Here is a 6,815-nt window from a genome sequence, read left to right on the forward strand (position 1 = left end):
CCCAGCCCCGCCCCTCCCCCCTGGATTAAATTGCCCGAACGCCTATGCTTGGAGTGGACTCCCATACAAAAAGAACGTGGGTGTTCGTCGGAACTTTTAAAAGAACCCCTATTAAAGAGGTACCAAGATCCTGTTTTGTGGTCGTGGCTTTAAATACTTTTTACCCCCAAGAGGTAATAATTCCAAAACAATGCTCCATCTCCTGTCAATGTTTTGCGGCTCAATACCCTAAAATAGTAATAATAATCACTTTATTTAAGTGTCAATGTATTTAGCACTAATGTGCTAATTGGGGACACTGTAAATAAATAAACAAATATTTCAAATATAACATAAATTGTTAAGAATCCCAACTGGTGGGAGGCTAACCAGTTGGCTATTTACACAACGCGGCCGAGGAGTTGAACTCGGGGCTACCGAGAACAAATCCAGATAGCGGTAGGGCGAAGGATTTGAACCAGGGACCTCCAGATTTCAAATCCAGCGCCCTAAACCACTCGGCGACGCCGCCTCCCTTAAAAGATACCACAAACGCTCCCGCTGGGGATCTTTTCAGGATGAACACCCTAAGAGCTGTCAAAACCGTTTTTTAACCCCTAAAAGGTACGACGATTGGAGTCCCCCCCGCCCCCCCCCCCCCCCCCACTCCCCTCCCGCGGGGTGACCAGGCTTTTGGAAATTAAACACGTCGTTTTTATCAGAGACGGAATACATAAATCAAATTGTGGCAAATACTCTTGTTCTTTGGCCATCGTGGCTTAATAAGAAATAACACACAAACTACGGTGATAAGCATGACAATAAAATGCATTGTTGGAAAACAAAAATAAAACTATATCATTTAACTTGACGTTTCGTATGTTTCGACATACATCTTCAGAAGTGATGACCGTTTTCTTTTATCCTAAACGGTCACCTCTGAAGATGTACGTCGAAACATGCGAAACGTCAAGTTAAATGATATAGGTTTGTTTTTGTTTTCCAACAATGCCTTTTATTGTCAAGTTTGTCAACGCAGTTTGTGTGTTATTTCAAATTAGGGCAACCATCGAGGATGTTAAGAACGAATATCAAAATGATAAGTCAATAAATGCCTCCTTGTTATGGCAAATGGTTAAGTTAAAAGTTAGAGAACAAACTCTGAGATATGCGAAAACAACAAAGGCTAAAATGCTGCGAGAAGAAGAAGAACTGGAGAAGACAATGAACAAAGTGCAGAGGCAAATTGATTCAGCGTGTAATAAGGCCAACGAACAGCTAACGATTAGTATTCAATTAGAAAAGAAAACGAGAAAACTAGCAAAGATAATTGAATACAGAACAAAGGTAGCGATCTTGAGGGCAAAATGCAGATGGTGCAAAAAATTCAAAGTATTTCCTAAATCTTGAAAAAAGGCACTTCAAAAATGGCGTAATCAGTCAACTTAAATAAGGTGATAAGGAATTTGCCAGCTCAGACAAAGACATTTTGTCTGAATATAATGCGAAACCTTTTTACTGAAATATTTATCAGCTCCAAAACATACTGTGATGATTCATGAATTACTGACGACCTATTTTTGGGAAGTACTGCTTCAAAATCATTGAGCCTTGAGGAAAAAGAAAAATGCGAGAGCATGCTAACCAAAGCAGAGTGCTTACAAGCTCTAAAAAGTGTGAAACCCGAAAAAACACAAGGCTCGGATGGTTTGCTCGTAGAATTTTATAAAGTTTTCTGGAATGAAATCTCGGACTACCTTTGATACTCTATGAACTACGCTCATACTGAAGGAAAATTCTCTATAAGTCAAAGACGTGGGATGATTTTAAGCTTATACCCAAAAAAGATACAGAACTTTACTTCATGTTGTTAAAAACTGGCGACCAATTACCCTATTAAACTCCAACTGTAAAATAGCGGCTAAGGTCATTGCAAATCGACTTCAAAATGTACTTCTGAAACTAATAAATGATGACCAAATCGGTTTTCTCAAAGGACGATTTATTGGTGAAAACAAAAGATTAATCGATGGCTTAATAAACCACACTGCTGCTCATAATATTCCCGGACTATTAATGTTTCTAGATTTCGACTGAAAAAGCGTTTTACACAGTTGAATGGTCTTTTATACGGAAAGGGATGGGTTCTTTCAATTTCGGATCGTCATAATAAGCTAGATCAAATTGTGCTACCGTAACAGAAAGCTGCGTCCTTAATAACGGATGGGCAAGCAATATACTTCACACCTGAAAGAGGACGCCAGGCAAGGTTGTCCACTTTCCCCTTATATTTTCATCATTTGCGCAGAAATACTAGCCAACAAAATACGAGAAAACAAAGATATCAAAGAAATCACTGTGTATAGAAATGAAATCAAGATTAGTCGTCGATATACTGACGATACTGAATGGTGTGTAGTTTACAGGGTGTCAGTGTAAAAACTGCATTTTCTAACTCAAATTTTTAATTTAGGACTAGTTGCTCTTAGGAATAATTTATATTTTAATTCTGACTTTATCTTAGCGAATATAGTAATTGAAAGTTGTAATGTTATTGCAGATGGTCGTGTGTTTTTGTCATGAGCCCCTGGCTCGAGAGATTGGGCAACCACTCCCCACGTTTACGACTTAAAATAAAGTTACCTTACCCTACCTTACCTTATACTTCTATGATTTTAGACCGTTCAAAAAAGTCCCTTGCATCTGTTTTACTCGACCTAGAGCTTTTCGGTGCGCTACCTGGCTTGCAACTTATAACAACAAGAAAACAGAAATTTTCTGGATTGGGGCTTGTGCTGGGCGTCATGATAAATTATGTGCTGAAAAAGATTTAACATGGCTAAGCGCTGGTATAAGGTCCCAGTGGGGTTAGCAAGGGTCACTAATGCTCTCCCCGTAAATGCTGAGAAATGCCTTTCCGTCTAATATAGGCTCTGCCAGCGAAGTCATATGTCGCACGTCCTCGTTTTCGTAGCCCCTGGTAATGCTAGCAATAGCTAGCAGCTGAGAGACAGTGGCAAAAGGCGAGTGTTCGGCGCCTTCAAATAACCGGAATCTGTGACTAAGGGAAGGAAAACCCCGACAGAAAAACCCTGGCCCTCCAGGTTGGGGGTTGGGCGTGAGGCCAATCACCTCACCCCATAAAACATTGTGATTACGGAAACTGGAATCTCGATGTATACAGGCTACAATTAACAGCCTGGAGGCAGAGAGCTTACGGCCCAATTCTCCACTTGGAGAACGGATAAATGATGACAGACAAAGTTATGGCCTTAAATGTCTGGATTTCGCCGATCCCATGGTTAGCATGAAAGCAAACTGCAGTGAAAAATTACAAAAGGTTAGAGATTGCTTAACCCTTTTGCGACCAGATTTTCACCAAAAAAACCCGTTTTTAACCGTTTAATCAGCTTTCTTGGCTGCCGTGACGCTAAATGGGCCTAGGTTTTGCTAAAATTGCTATGTTTTACCAAAAAGATATATTTTCCGAAGATTAGGTACAAAATTGTGCAATATTTCAATTCGGTGCAAGCGCATAAGCCCATTTTTTTTTTTTTGCCATTACCCGTTCTCAATTTTTTCTCTTGGCCCTTTCCTTTTCCTCGGCCCTTTTAATCTCGCGTATTCTTTCTGGCTGCCGTAAAAAGTTGGGTGTTAATTACAGGCAAAGCCTAGAAATGGGACTTTGGTCAATTATAGGCATGATGGACCATTTTACCACCATTTTTGCACCAAAACTGATAACGTCGTTTTTCAATTTGCTACGTCAGAATGTCGTCGATATCCAAAATCGACCGTTGTACGGAAAGGTCCATCCTAGCTCTACTATCTGCTTATCAAGAATATCTGATGACATTTAAATTGATGACGTCACAAGTGGTACAAAGAGCACGACCATTAATGACGCGTATATGCGTAATTGGGGCTCAAAGGTTTAAGATGCTGTGAATACAAATCGTTGTCTTAAAGTTTAATCGCCTCTCAGCTTGTTTTTATTTTATCACCGCTGCCAACAAATCATGCCGCTCTGGATGAGGTTAACAGCATGTTCTACAGCTTCCTCAGGAGCGGAAGGGGTGGGGTGGGGGGGGGGGAGGAAAAAATTAAGCGAGATGCGGAGATTATAACAATGAAAGTTTTAGGATGATCGACATTAAAGTGTTCAAACCAACCTGGGTCAAAATATATTTAGACAATGATAATCATGGTAAATGGAAATTATTTTTTGATTCCGAATTACACGATTTCGGCGGGGTAATTATATTTAAGGGTAACTTCAACAAAAATGATGTGGCAAAGTTCGTACATATATCAGACGCGTTTACAACAGAAATTTTAAAAATGTAAAATCTAATTCTAAAAATCAGTCATGACGATAAAATGACTTCTGTTGAAATTTGCTCCCTTTACCTGTTTGCCAAAATTCGCTTGTGAGAATTGTAAATAAACCTACATACTACAAATCATGGTCTTTCAAAGGAATACTGAACGTCAGGCATTTAATGAAAGACGCAGATAACTTGCTATCTTCCAAGGAATTTAAGGAACGCTTCTTGTTTATCGCGGTTTGGGATCGGGCATAAAATTGTTAAGGAATACCACAGAAAACCCAAATGAAAAAAAAAAGGAAACAAAGGAAACAGGTATTTCAGCACCTTTGTTTTAAACTTCGTAAAGCGCCTAAATTCAATAGACTGGCATACAAAAAGCTAGCCGGCGCTAAATGGAGAAGCCCCAGGAAAAGCCAAGAGAAATGGTGTGTCGACTGCAGCCTTCAGTGCTCCAAAACAATTGATTGGGCAGATGGCCTACAAACTCTTTTTCTGCAGCACGAAAGCTACCAAATTAATTATTTTTCAGTTTAAATTACTTCACAGGCGTTTAGCGACAAATGACTTTCTAAATAAAATAGGCATTAGAGAAAATGATATCTATGCCTTTTGCAGAACCGAGATAGAGTCCCTTTTTCATTTATTTTGGTCGTGTAGCGAGACGTCTTGTTTTTGGCAGGGCTTTATAAAATGGCTAGCCGAAAACCATATAAAACTAAAATCCAACATTTTTACTCCCGATATAATAAATGGTCTGAGGTCGGACACGCTATCCAACACAAAGCAATACTTAGCTTTTGCTTACTTGTTGCCAGATATTACATATGATCCCGCAATTGCAAAACAAAGGAAGTACTCCATAAAATAGAAAGATTTCCTAGTTTTCTATCTTCTTTAGTACCTTTTGAATCTTAAAAAAAATAAATCCCCAAAAAATAAATAAATAAATAAAAATTAAACCAATGTCAATATATAGCAATGCATGCCAGAGAATAGATTAATAATACAGTTGAGATTTGTAGTAATGACCTTTTTATCCTCATAGTTTTAGTAGTTTTGTTTTGAATAAATGTTTAAAGTTTGTTTTCCTTTTATATTTTCCGCTTCCTATGTATGTGATAGATATAAAATTACTCTGTTAGTAATGTAATGTTTTGTACTTCGATTTAAGTAAATGTTATTTATTGAAAGAGTTTTTTTTCCAAATTCAGCCAAATTCTGTCTGTTCTCATTTCCTTGATTGCGCGAAAGTAAAGCCGATTGAACTGGAAAGAAGCGCGCGTGAGAGTGTTGAGTGAATGTTTCTTTGCTATTGAGAAAATAGAGAAACTGTAAACTTATGGGGAATGTTCATCAAAAACCAGTCTTAACCCGTGCAACAATCGTTTCATTTCCAATCGCGAGAAGAGAACAAAAAACTTTTCTGCCGAGATTTTGTTTGGTACCTTCTGCGCCCCGACCCATTCCTCCCACGCGTCCACGCATAGCGTGTCTTCCCAGCTTTTTGTTCGCCTTTTGTGATTGGACGGAAAACAACTGACACGTAAGCTAACCAGTATAAACAAAACTACTTGACTGTTTGTTTTTGTTGTTGATCTTTTATCGTGTTGACACAGCACTCTCGGTGTCCAGGCTGGAAAATCCACTCGTTTAATAAAACTGGGACCACTACAGCCCTTAGTGTGTGTCTGCCCCGTATTCTCAAGTGAAATCTCTTATTGTTTTGTTTGTTTGCTTATTTGAATGTGTCTGTTTTTCTTTGTCGAAGGCAAATGCATTGAGCACATTGTTTTTAACTTCTCAGCTGCTATTACGGTATCCTTTCAGCGGTGTTCAACTTATTAATCAAACAATGCCGAGTATGAATACGATGATTTTCCGAAGAACGATCGAGTGACTCGGTCTCTTTCGTGCATTGTTTATCACCATGCGACAACCTCAGGACTGTTACAATCAACCAGCCCCTTCTGTTAGAAGCCTATTCTCTAGGCATTAACTAGTCAGCCCGGGGGGAGGGGGTACTCCCTTATATGGGCTATATAGGTATGTGCGGCCCCAAAGGGTCGGGATTTTCAGCCGTTTTAGTCATAACTAGGGTATCGATTTTGGCCATTTTGTTCTTAAATAGGGTATGGTTTTAGCACTCTAGTCTTGAATTGGGTATGTTTCTTAGAAGAAGCTACTTTTTCATCATTATCAATAAGACCTTCAACAAAAGCCTTTAATAACGTATGTTTAGGGCCAGCCGCAACGGTCATAAATAGGGTATCGAATATTTGGCCAGGTCATAAATAGGGTATCAAAAATCGCAGATTTTGGTCCTAAATAGGCTAAGGGTTTTGGGAAGTGGATCACACACCCCCAACGCACTTTTCTGGGAGCACACCCACTCCGGTTAATCAGTAACTAACAAGGGGAATGTGGCTCCCTAAAGATGCTTTGATGACCAATAGAAGTTAATGACCGGGGGAAACTCCCATGTTAAAGTGAAGGGGAACCCCTAGG

This window comes from Orbicella faveolata, unplaced genomic scaffold, assembly GCF_042242905.1.
Source record: "Orbicella faveolata isolate gen_17 unplaced genomic scaffold, um_ofav_v1 contig_34, whole genome shotgun sequence".
In the NCBI taxonomy this organism is placed as follows: Eukaryota; Metazoa; Cnidaria; class Anthozoa; order Scleractinia; family Merulinidae; genus Orbicella; species Orbicella faveolata.